This window comes from Haliotis cracherodii, unplaced genomic scaffold, assembly GCF_022045235.1.
Source record: "Haliotis cracherodii isolate W230 unplaced genomic scaffold, xgHalCrac1.p SCAF_1, whole genome shotgun sequence".
Taxonomy (NCBI): Eukaryota; Metazoa; Mollusca; class Gastropoda; order Lepetellida; family Haliotidae; genus Haliotis; species Haliotis cracherodii.
Genome location: NW_027266264.1, coordinates 22,350,033 through 22,362,375, shown reverse-complemented (window position 1 = coordinate 22,362,375; position 12,343 = coordinate 22,350,033). Strand labels below are relative to the sequence as shown.

Sequence of the window (12,343 nt, the reverse complement as noted above, 5' to 3'; positions counted from 1 at the left end):
CCCCCCAGGAGGAGACACTGTCTAACTCATGGTCTTTGCGCTGCTAAAAACGTATAGTGTCTTTGCTATTGATCATCAATATTGATTCTACATAAAAGATACTTTTTAACATATTTTTACAATTTTATGTCCTCATAACTCCCCCCTTGAATGGAGTAAAACCACATGACGTATCACAGAGCATGGGATTGGAAGTGATGTTGAAACTAGCAAGCCTCTGGTGTTCCTCTTCAGATGCAGGGATTTGGCTAGCAATAAAATGACATTACAACTTTTTAGTACAATTCCATGATTTTACCAATTTGTCTTGATCAATACCCATTATTAAACAAATTCTTCAATAAATTTGGAAAACAACATCTTTTAAGGGCCGAAATCGTGTATCAATCTAAAAGCCTTATCACACTTTCCATGGGGATCCGATTTTACAGTAACTTTTAAACTGTTATCCGATGATGACGAAACATTTGAATGTCTCTCATAAAATTTGAACATATGGTTTATTCACCTCTTTTTCAAACTCGTATGGATCACGTGTGTATGATTGTACAGCTGTTGTCTCCCATGGCAACACGCAGGAGAGGTAGATTGTGGCCAGCCCCAGCAAACATTCCAGGGGTCAGGCAGCACATGTCTACACTCCTCTGACCAGCACCGACACAGCCAAGTGGCAGGGAATACCACTAACCTGAGTCTTGTCACTGGTACATGCTGATCTAGCTGGGAAGTACCAAGTGTTTCCCTGGACTCACTCCACAGCAGGTTGTGACACACCGCTGTGTGATTGGCCTGGAGTATTGTTATGGCTGTAGAGTCAACACAACCAATATTTTCATTGGACGTATATCATAAATAGTTGGTATTCTGCCTGGTTGTTTAAAAATGAAAATCCCAACACCATTAACATGGATTGAACATATCTGTATTATGGGTAAAACAGCAAAATAATATGAAGTGAACTTTAATCACACATACAGTTATTTCCTAATTCATCTTTTTATCAAGTTTATACCCGTATCAATATTATCGAGTGGTAGTATTTCAAAATTTCTCACAGAACATCTGTATATTTCCTCGTACATTTTCAAATCTTCAACAATACCTGAGACCTATAATACTGTTGAAAAACATCCTTCAGCAAAGGTACTTCACAGGAACTTGTCAACCAGATATCATATTTGACTGTTACTGTAGTAAGGCTAGAATTTAAAATCACATCAATCTTAAAAATAGGAGTTGGCAAAACATTATTAAATTGCTAATCCATGATAATACTTTTTCTTAGTTTGTGAACAGCATACAATTTTCAATTGGTGCAAGAGTTACATATCATGGTTTTGTTCCATATCATCATTAACGAAAGACATTAGACATGATGAATAAAAAACAATAATATGTTGTTATGCAAAACCATGTAAATGCTCTAGAAAAACAAACAAAATATATTTAAAAAAATGATAAATACAAGACGTCCTGATGAGATACCTGGTGCAAGTCAATATTGCTCTAAATACAAATGATAACAGGTAGAGAATAGGTCTTCAGCAACCCATGCTTGCCACAAGAAGTGACAATGCTTGTTGTGAGAGGCGACTAACAGGATAGGGCGGTCAGGCTTGCTGACTTGGTTGATGCATGTCATCCTATCCTAATTGCGTAGATCGATGTCCATGGCGTCAATCACTGGATTGTCTGGTTCATGCTTGATTATTTACAGACCGCCGTCATATAGCTGTAATATTGCTGAGTGCGGCATTAAACAACAAACAAACAAACAAATGATAACACTGAATTAAGTTGTACATAACATACCTGCTACAAAAGCAACAAACAATCAATACTCCACCGATAGATGTCAATGTTCAAAAGATGAATATAAATGTATAGCTTTTTCACAGACCACTTATTACGCTGGAGTCAAGCTGTAGTGCACACATAGGCACACACAATACTACAGTGTTGCTGTTAATAACAAGTCGTATCTCAGTCACACCACATGATGAAGCTGATATCCATTTATATCACCTGCAGCCCAATGTGATGGTATATCTTCATCACCTGTATCAAAACGTGCTGATTAATTCAAACTGTAATTATTATCTTATTTCTGGGTCAACGCTCTGTATCCTTTAACCTAGTCCACAACAGAGGGCAGATAATGATCACCAACATCAAAAGTGAAACTATATTCCTTCCTCATTAACACACTGTACACATACTCTGTCACACATACCACATTGAACATACCGAATGAAACATAGAAGCAGATCCTCAAGGAAGACACAGCTACAATGCTGATGTAAAGGACCAAGTTACTACGCTAAAGTATATCTGACTGGCACAACACTATTCTGTTCATGTAAATGACTGAGCTACAATGCTAAAGTAAAGCATGTAGCTTCTATGCTAATATCAAACCCTGATGCTAACGTTTAAGAACTGGCCAACCACATAAATGAGTCAATCAGTGACAATACTCATGATACTGAATTACCTGCATACATGCACTAGTCATGCAGTTATTGCACATACTATTCTGTTTTCAAGGTGCAAACGAACTGAAACTCAGATTGTATGAAACCTATCATGTTATTCACAGAAGGTGATTCAAGACAATATTTCAGTGCGGTTCACCAGTGCATTCTTGAGACCTAGTCATGCTTAGCTGAGTTAAAGTCCACATACCCTATAGTCCACTGCTTGTAGACAGCCTAGCCTCTCCACTGAGTGTACCGTGTGTATCACTCACATGCAACCCAGGGGAAAAAACAGTTGCCCAGCAACTGTATACACAAACAATATCTATGCGTTAAATGTGTTTTGTGTTTACTGTGTATGTGAGGAGGTGTCAGTGTACTGCTTATTGTGAGGGAGTGTTTATAAACTCTCTAATCCCACAGGCTAATCATCAGTGGTTGTGTACTTCTCCAACCTCTGTACCAGTAAATCAAGTTGATGTGGCAGATATGAAAAAACGTTCCATAACGTAATCATAGCTTTTATTTCGAAATATCTATTATTTCATTGGAGAAAGATTTCATTCATAACAATATTTATATTTTCATAATTAATCTTTTTGTCATTTTGAAACCCACTTCTTGCAGTATGTTATAAATCAGCATACTGTGAGAATGATTTCACTCAATTTTTCACTAATCATAATGTAAAGTCACACAGTCAACTATTAGAAGGATCAAAAATGAAAATGCAAGGATTCATCATGGATTCCAAACTAAAAGCCCTTGGCAGGCCAATTGGGAAAACCCTGTTATTTTATTAAGATCTGATTTTCTTTAATACAACAGTAGTTTAACACTGCATTTAATTCAATAACATAAAACTAAACATGAAAGTCTCTTGCTTGTTTTTTATTCTATTATCAATGACATACATCATAATGAGTCACATCTGCAAACCCATACCATTAGTATTAACTCTAATATGAATTGGGAAATAATAAAGTCCAATTTGGGAAATCTTACATTTTCATGACCTGGGGTAGGTCTAGATAAATACTAGTAACTGAAATGAGCTGTGATTCATCCCCCCACACCCATGTAACCTCACTCTTCTAGACAGACAAGATGGGCTGATATCCCTAATCGTAGGTCTACATGCCTATTCAGGGAGCTCAGCTGTAATGTCAACTATGCTGACTTTCCTTTAGAACAAACAAGCAACTAAGCACATTATCAACTCATGGTTTGGCATAAATGTCTTGACTAGATAGAACACCATGAATAAAACTACACTGTTAGTTCCTTGGAATCAAGTACATCCCACAATTACAATTGCCAGAGAGTTTTAACTTATTACTTCTGGAGACTTTTAACAACTGCATCCAGTTGATAGAAAGTTCTTACCTGAATATCAATATCTTCAAAAGACTTGTACCTCTGTGAGGCTTCAGTCAAAGCTGGCTGTTTCCCCTGTAGACCCATCCCACGCCAACACACTCCATACATCAACCCACAATACATACAGTTAAATAAACACCGCAACAACTTCCTATTCTGTACACAAACCCACACAAAGATAACCAATTAAGAAACAGGTGGCAGAGTAATTAGCCGTGTACCTCTAATTGGTGCTTTCAAGTGATAATTGCTGAATAATCACTTGTTGTGGCCCAGTTGTGTAATGAGGTGTAACAGACATTGGCCCAGTGCACAGTACACTCACTACTCAGGCATGGCATGGCTGAATAGTGAATACCTGCACTCACTGTGTCAATGGAGAGACTGTAGTGGTACAAGAGGAAGGGCTGTATTGAAGTTGTATGTGGTACATATGTATGGCTTAATCTAACCAGGAATCATGCTACTTCAGGAGACCCTCAAACTGATCAAACCCTGTTCTCCTCCCCAACCCCATCGGCATCTATTCCAAATCTCAAAATTCCAAAATTCTATATAAGCAACCCCTAAAGCCCCCTCTTGGGTTGCACACACCACTTTCACCCCTTTCGGAAACACATTAAATGGCCTGGCCGGGCCCGTGTGCGAAATACACATCAGTCGGAAAGCGCATGTTAAATCTCCAAAGTAAGTAAGTAAGTAAGTAAGTAAGTAAGTAAGTAAGTACTGATCAAACCCTAGTAACTAGTCACACTATAATTGACATACACATTTAGAAATTAAGGAGGCTGGGGTGGATGGGTGAACTGGCATCCTTGAGGTTTTATCGTAAGGACACATCCTACAAATCTTTATGCATCTGCGGAACAAAATTTGTCTTCACACGAGATTAATGACATCTCTACTCCAGCGGTTTGGTATGATATGTCAAACAGAATAAAGAGTTAATTTTGTCCTTACAATATCAACACATTTTTTAATTGCCTCAAAAAGATCATCAATGTGTCATTTTATGACACTGACTGATTTCAGATTTTGTGTGTGGAAAAGACAAAGGCCATAAAATAGATCACAACGAAAAAAAATCCCCGCAAGTCGCTATGTGCAGTTAGTCATGTCATCAATAAGAAATTGTCCATGAATGTTTTGCAGCAAACAGAAAGTGATAACGATTACTGTATCTTATCTGATGGTAGTCAACCTGTTTAAGAACCAGCGTACACCCCAATCTCTTGAAGATAAATACATACCTATCCACTGTAACCCTTAGGCATGCGTATGTATATCAACTATTAATGACAATTTACTTTCAGAAGGCTTGCATGCCAGTCACATTAATGACATCATCATGAAGTCTATGTATCACAATTTTGTCAATACTTTTCTTAGTTCTTGCACATGAATAAACATCTTTCAAATGTAAGAAATTTAATGATCAATAATATGTAGTGACATTACAGCTATTGCAATTGACCTTTGAAACAAGATACTTTGGCTTGTCAAAATGTCAAGATTGTTAATATTTATATATCCAACTTTCCTAAATAATCAACAAGCAAAATGTTTTCTAGTTGTTTCCAGTTATAACATGTAAAGAGTGTTTATTTAACCCATACATATCCAGATCTATTCTTGTCAAAATTTGAAAATGTCTGACTTTAGTTCATAAAGGGAGGTAAAAACTGGGAACTGTCAAACTATGTTGTCCATTATCAAACAAACCTTCAGTTGACATGAACATATAGATAAGTTTGTTTTTCGCAATCATTTTAAATTAAGTCGAGCATAACTGAACGTGTCAAATCTATTCTAAACGTGGTTTCGATGAAGTTTGGCTATGCGTAGGACAGCACTGTATTTTCATTTTCAGTTGCTCCAAAGTAGTATTAACAGTTTTGGGTCACTGACCCCGATACTTTCCGATTGTTTTATGGTCTGAATGGTCTCAGTCACTCTCAAGTCTGAAACAAAACTCTAATTATTATTGTTTATGTTTTAAACATATTACATGTAAAAGTCCACTAAATGTTTAGAAAAAACAACACATCAAATATTCTCATTAATCCTTTTAAAACGGACCTTTGAATGCAGATGTTAAAGATTGTTGTGGTAATAAAAATATATATTTATTTTAAATTGATCAGTAAATTTCAATCAATTAACAAATACTGAGAATAAAGTTGAATTAAAAAAAAAAAAACAGGGAATTTTGGACAATTTTCAAAGTATTATTTTTCAGAACAACGAATTAGTCACAAAACAGCACAGAGACACCACTTTTTCAATTCATATTTGAAATTAACATACTCAAAGTACTTGTAAACAAAAACCTAGAGAATAATTTCAGTTTTGCATAGGATCTGTCCTTTCAAGTATTTGAATCTGGGCACTTGGGACTCCCTAAACATTATTTTTAACCTCTATCATTAACCAAGACTTACCGCAAGGACCCTATAACTTTTAGGCTTGATATAAAACATAATATATAATTATTTGGACGTTCTGTACTTGTAAACAATAATGAGAATTCCTTCTACTTACAGTGACAGATGGCGATGGACTTTCTGTATACCCAGATAACCACTGACAGACAGTCTATCCACGGTCATTGTCAGTAAATCATGATGTTATTCTTATATTGTGAGATAGGAATAATTATATTATGTCAGAATGTAATCTAGGGGTCGAAGTCCAGTGACGTGGGCAGGATGAGGTTGAGTCTGTACTGGGACTCGGGGTAGATACGCAGGGTAACAACGCAGTCGCCATGCATGAATCATAGATGCATCACATTCTTAGATACATCTCCACATCAAATGTGAACATGATTCTTGATAAGACATTACATGCATTATGAGTAATAAGGATTTAATGATTAAGTGACTTTTTCTCAAAAGGTTAATTACTGTGATGTGGTTGCAAAACAGTGATCTAATCATGCTAATTCAGTGGCATGAACCTTTCTAATGATCAAAGATATATCTGAAGCATCTTCACATCCTAACAGATTCTATAACAGATCAGAAGCCTGCTGCAACCAAAATTCTATAAGCACTTCTTTACTTAACTGAACTTCTAAATACGACAGATACATTACTGCTCAGTTCTTAACAAGACAGTCAGGTAAACATCTGTTATCCATGTAAAAGAAATACCACAAATTGGCATCCTGGGAATGTGTTAGAGAAATTTACTCGGATAGGAAGGACTCAGAACCAGTGACACCATTTAAGGGGGCAGTGGGTGGGTGAGTGAGGATATTTTTATACCGTTTTTAGCAATATTCCAACAATATCATGGAGGGGGGGAGATGACACCAGAAATGGGCTTCACACATTGTACCCATGTTGGGAATCAAACCCCGGTATTTGTCTTGACGAGCGAACGTTTTAACCACTAGGCTACCCAACTGTCCCTGTTACAATTGAAGAGCGTTGTGTGGGTAGCCTATTGGTTAAAGTTTTTGTTCGTCACGCTGAAGATCCGGGTTCAATTCTCCACATGGGTACAGTGTGTGAAGCCCTAACTAAGCCATATGATGGGGACACTGATCAGGATAAGGATGCTCATACAACGTATATTTTGTTTCAAAATATATTAGCATTTGATTAGAAACCACTTAAAGACATGTAGATGTAACCATGGTAACTGGTTACTGTTTCACATGTTCCCTCAAAATATGTTTCAAAATATGTATCAAATATTCACTTTCAACGACTGTAGTGGTACAGTGTCATTCTAAATAAGAAAACATTAGGCAAATATCATGAGAGGTACAATAAATGGATAAATGTCTCAAGTTGCAGATGAATCAAGTTCAGTGCATGGACAGGTTTCAGCATTCAACCAGCCATAGTAAAGTACAGCAACACTGGAGTGACATGACCACGCCCAGACTTATAAGGCTGGATCATGGATATATATGTGTTTCAGCCATAATGAAGCCAGCTAGCGCGAGGATTATGGGACCATGAACCCAATAGCAGAGAGCTGAATTCATAAATAATCTACAGCACAAGGTTTTGCAAGGTTTATCAGAGCCTGATTAAAAGCAGTGCAAATTTGAGATGGTGCACAAATGACATTTCCATATGGAGTCTAAAGCATAGATCATCACTCCTCAATACATACGACCCAAATTGTAGTTTGTTCAGAGAAAATTAGTCATGTAAACGTAGACACAACAAACATGCATACATATTGCTTAATGTGACAAAGTCTATAGGAAAGATCACATTAACATCAAACCTTCGTCATTTTTGACACCAGAACACCCTTCTCCCCAAATCCATGGTATCAGAACACCCTTCTTCCCACCCCCATGACATCAGAACACCCTTCTCCCCACACCCATGGTATCAGAACACCCTTCTCCCCACCCCCATGGTATCAGACCACCCTTCTCCCCAAATCCATGGTATCAGAACACCCTTCTTCCCACCCCCATGACATCAGAACACCCTTCTCCCCACCCTCATGGCATCAGAACACCCTTCTCTACCCCCATGGTATCAGAACACCCTTCTCTAACCCCATGACATCAGAACACCCTTCTCCCCACCCTCATGACATCAGAACACCCTTCTCCTCACACACATGACACCAGAACACCCTTCTTCCCACACCCACGGTATAAGACCACCCTAATCCCTACCCCCATGACATCAGAACACCCTTCTCCCCTGACCCCCATGACATCAGAACACCCATCTCCCGTGCTGTCAATAACTACAATTACTATGCAAATCTCAACATTTAAATGTGTTGTGTCGACTTAGACTAACATCTAGTCTCTGAAACGAACATATCTCACTGAAAAAAAAAGTTGTTAAATTATCTAAATGAAATATAATAAAAGGAGCCTAGGGACTTTCTTCTAGACTTGCCACTGTTATAGTCTTGCATGGGCTGTATAATATTTGTTTCAGGCGATATGTCGACTGTAAGATATGAGAAGAAAAAGTTTATAAAAAAGCAGTTAACATCTCAACCTCTCCATGAGTAAGTGGGTGATGTGTTTTTTGCTGCTGTCAGCAATATTCCAGTTGCATCATGGTGGCACGCACATGTCTGAGTCTGGCCTACACTAAACAGTGTTTGATACCATGAGCAAACACCCGTGTCATAACGGTACAACTTTAAACACTAGCTCCTCGTATCAGTAGTTCCTTGTGACAAACATGGGGTGCTGGGAACCTATTTTCCCCCAATGATGTCACAATTCTCCTTGTTTCTATCACCAACCACACCAACTCAATCTAAAAACACTCTCGTGTTCTATGTGGTAATTAAATGATCTCAATATATATTAATGGGACTATTAAGTTCATTATGCATGGAAGTAATTCAATACTGCATAATGCATATAGTTCTTGCAGCATGTGCAACAATATATGAATGAACACAAATCTCAAACAGCAAGTTTTAACGCAAGGGGTGTCATTAACTGGACATTATTATAGGAATGTGTATAGATGAAGGTCACCTATGTAGACTTGGACTTACCGGTAATCAATTTAAAGCTCAGTATGAACAAGAGTGAAAAAAAATGCTTAAAATATAATTTTCTGCCAACCTGAATGGTCCATCTTAACCATGGTAATTTAAATAAATGTAAACATTTCTGTAGCAGTCAATTATTACTTTTGTATCAAAATCACAATAAATATCAATACAGCATCATTATTAAAACATTATCGAAACATTGACATCGCGATATACAGTGACATCCATATGTAATGCTTATCATTCTGATCTTGTTGCGACAAGATGTTCAAACAGTAAATAACGGCGCACGACAACAACATAGGTCAACACTGTATTGGGCTGTAGGGATACACCTTGTTGTAATACCATTCAGCAGGCCAACACTATACCATACAATAATAAGATGCATAACAATATCATGGTACTTCTTGTGAAACAACCATGTCCTGTTAGAAGATTGACGAGAGACCAAACCAAACATACCATCATAAATGTGGTAACCAGTAAGACAAACCAGTTGTTCTCCACACATTCTGTCCCACAGCAAAGACAGTGAAAGGCACAATATATGGATGAGGCCTCAACTGACTGGAGAGGCATGGAAGTCTATAGAAAATGAACAATCTGGCAAGGATCACCTCAGAAGAGTAAACACACCCATCATGCCATTTACATGAATTGCGACCGTAAGAACATTTCATAAATTCAGGGTTCACAAATAATACCATAAATTATGAGAAACTAGACATAGATGAATAACGAAACGGGCAGAAAAACCAACTTGAATGATTACTATGCCGATTAACATGATTAATATACTATTCACCATCTGCTAACAATATTACAAGCTCCTTGTGACACAAATATTGATATATATTTCCAAACTTTTAAATCTCTAAACCTTAGAAATTTATCAAATTCATCAACTAAACATGTTATATACGGTTAACAGAACAGATTCAATATTTTCCTTTGATAAAGATAAGGTACATACAATTTCCCGTCAGAAATGCTGATTTTACGTCTTAATGATCCAACCTTCACCACAAACTAAACAAAAACTCCCTCCACGAGAAACAGCAATCCTTGTCTTTCACCTGTGTGTTTTTTGTTGTCTTGTCTGTATAAACAAACATCTCCAACCCGCCCATCAATATTTAGCTTCAAAGTGCAAGTGTACAAGTTGAGATCAACATTTAGATGACATTTATGTTGTGTTTCGCTGGGCAGGAAGTTGGTCCAAGGATGCAGGTTGCCCTCAATCCCGTGTGTCAGCTAGCGGGGGTAATGTCAAACCCTCTTAGCTTTTAACTGTTAAGGGGGTTGTTTATCAAGTCAAGAACGAGTGGGAATGGTGTAATTTGTTGGTAAACTTAGAAGTAATCATACGTCAGATTTGTAGATCTGAGTGTAATTGATTTAACATAAGTGTGTACATGAAAAGAAGTAAACATGTGATCTTCAGCAGTTTGGTTCGTTGCCTGATAGAGGAAAGCAGTACTGTTGAGATGGCCCATGCAATGGTGTTGACCAATTACACTGAACTTGCTAAATGTAAGGGACCATTTCAAAAGTTAACATGGTATTTTTCCACTTAGCCAAAATAATGATTCTAAGTATGTGATGTCTATTTCTTCCATTGCTTGTGGAAATAGCAAATAAAATCTATACAGTAACTGCACAGTTAATTTCATCCATTTCGAAATTCTGAACAGTTTTCATAATATTATTTTGCGAGGGTGCACTGACAAGGTTGATACCAGTAACTATATTACTGTAAAACTACTAAAACACACACGAGAGCTGCATCTATCACACCTATGTATATGATAAAATAACTTACCATGCCAGATGTGATGAAACAGTTAGCCAGCAGATATTGTGTATAATATCCAAGAGCATCTCCTGCTGAAGCAAAGACAATCATAAACATGATAAATACATGATAAGTACACACATGTTACACAGAATGAACAATTCAATAAACACAACACTGATTCAGACTGATGTAGTGCTTATGGATCAAGTCATCAACTACTGCGAAAATCACTATCATAGGCTAGCTGTCCAGGTATCAGAATATAGGCCAGGGTGCTGTTGGACAAAGCTCCCTCCCCTTAACACAGACTTACGATGATCGGAGCGCTTAAAGGTTGTTTTGTACAACAGCACCCTGGTGATCATCTTGTGCAGAAATAGAAGTCATTTCTCTTACAGGGATCAACGATCAGGGCACCATGGCAATCTGAAACACCGGACATAGATCATACCCCAACCAGGTCTTTCAACAGTAAAGTTTCTGTATCTATAAAGGGGCATTTAGAATGTGAAGCTTCAGTGAAGACAGGGTTGCATATGAATTTCAATGTCTATTCATTCGATACCAGCATCTGTCGCAGTGAGAGAACAAACAAGTTGATCCATAACCCAATAGAGTTTACACAAAACAGATAATCATTTCTGAGTACATCTCAAATAAACAACACCGAATTCTCTAATAGTTCAGGGGGTACGGTTGGCCCAGTTGTCTAAGGCGCTGTGATTTGCTGTGCAGAGTTGCGTCCCTTCGGCACGCCACAAACCTACGATTGTGGGTTCGAATCGCGGTTCGCCCCGATTATGTTTCTAGGTTTGTCAGCACCATACCCGTGCTTGTGGGTTTCACTGAAGTGGTAAACGTCTGAAACCTGCATCTCTTAGGGCTTTCCTCCCACATTAAGCTGACATGCTGTGATATAACTGGAATAATGATAAAAACCCAACTCACTCACTCACTCTAAAAGTTCATCCGGTATCCATGGCATTGGTCAGTATTTTCCAATAACACTGCTGTCCTTAATCCCACATAAACCTCACACAGTCCCACTCACACAGGAGAGTTCTGTCAGTCAGCTTCCTCTACACATTCCTCAGTACAATAGCTAGAGTTTCACGGTTGTGTTCATGTCTGGCTTATATCTACACCCATACTCTCTATCCTCTCTGCTAACAATCCACAC

The 12,343-nt window shown here is 37.8% G+C and overlaps 1 protein-coding gene across 3 annotated transcripts in view; it reads right to left on the bottom strand.

Moving 5' to 3' along the window:
• LOC139474475 (phosphatidylinositol 4-kinase beta-like) overlaps positions 1-12,343 on the bottom strand; it is a 57,624-nt gene that overhangs the window by 25,246 nt on the left and 20,035 nt on the right. The window contains exon 2 of one of the 3 annotated variants that reach the window (XM_071257515.1): positions 11,188-11,252. The gene's annotated coding sequence lies outside the window, so the exon portion shown is untranslated. Of the gene's footprint in view, positions 1-2,685; positions 2,704-11,187; positions 11,253-12,343 lie in introns of those variants that run through there. The other 2 variants (XM_071257523.1, XM_071257545.1) reach the window with 2 other exon arrangements.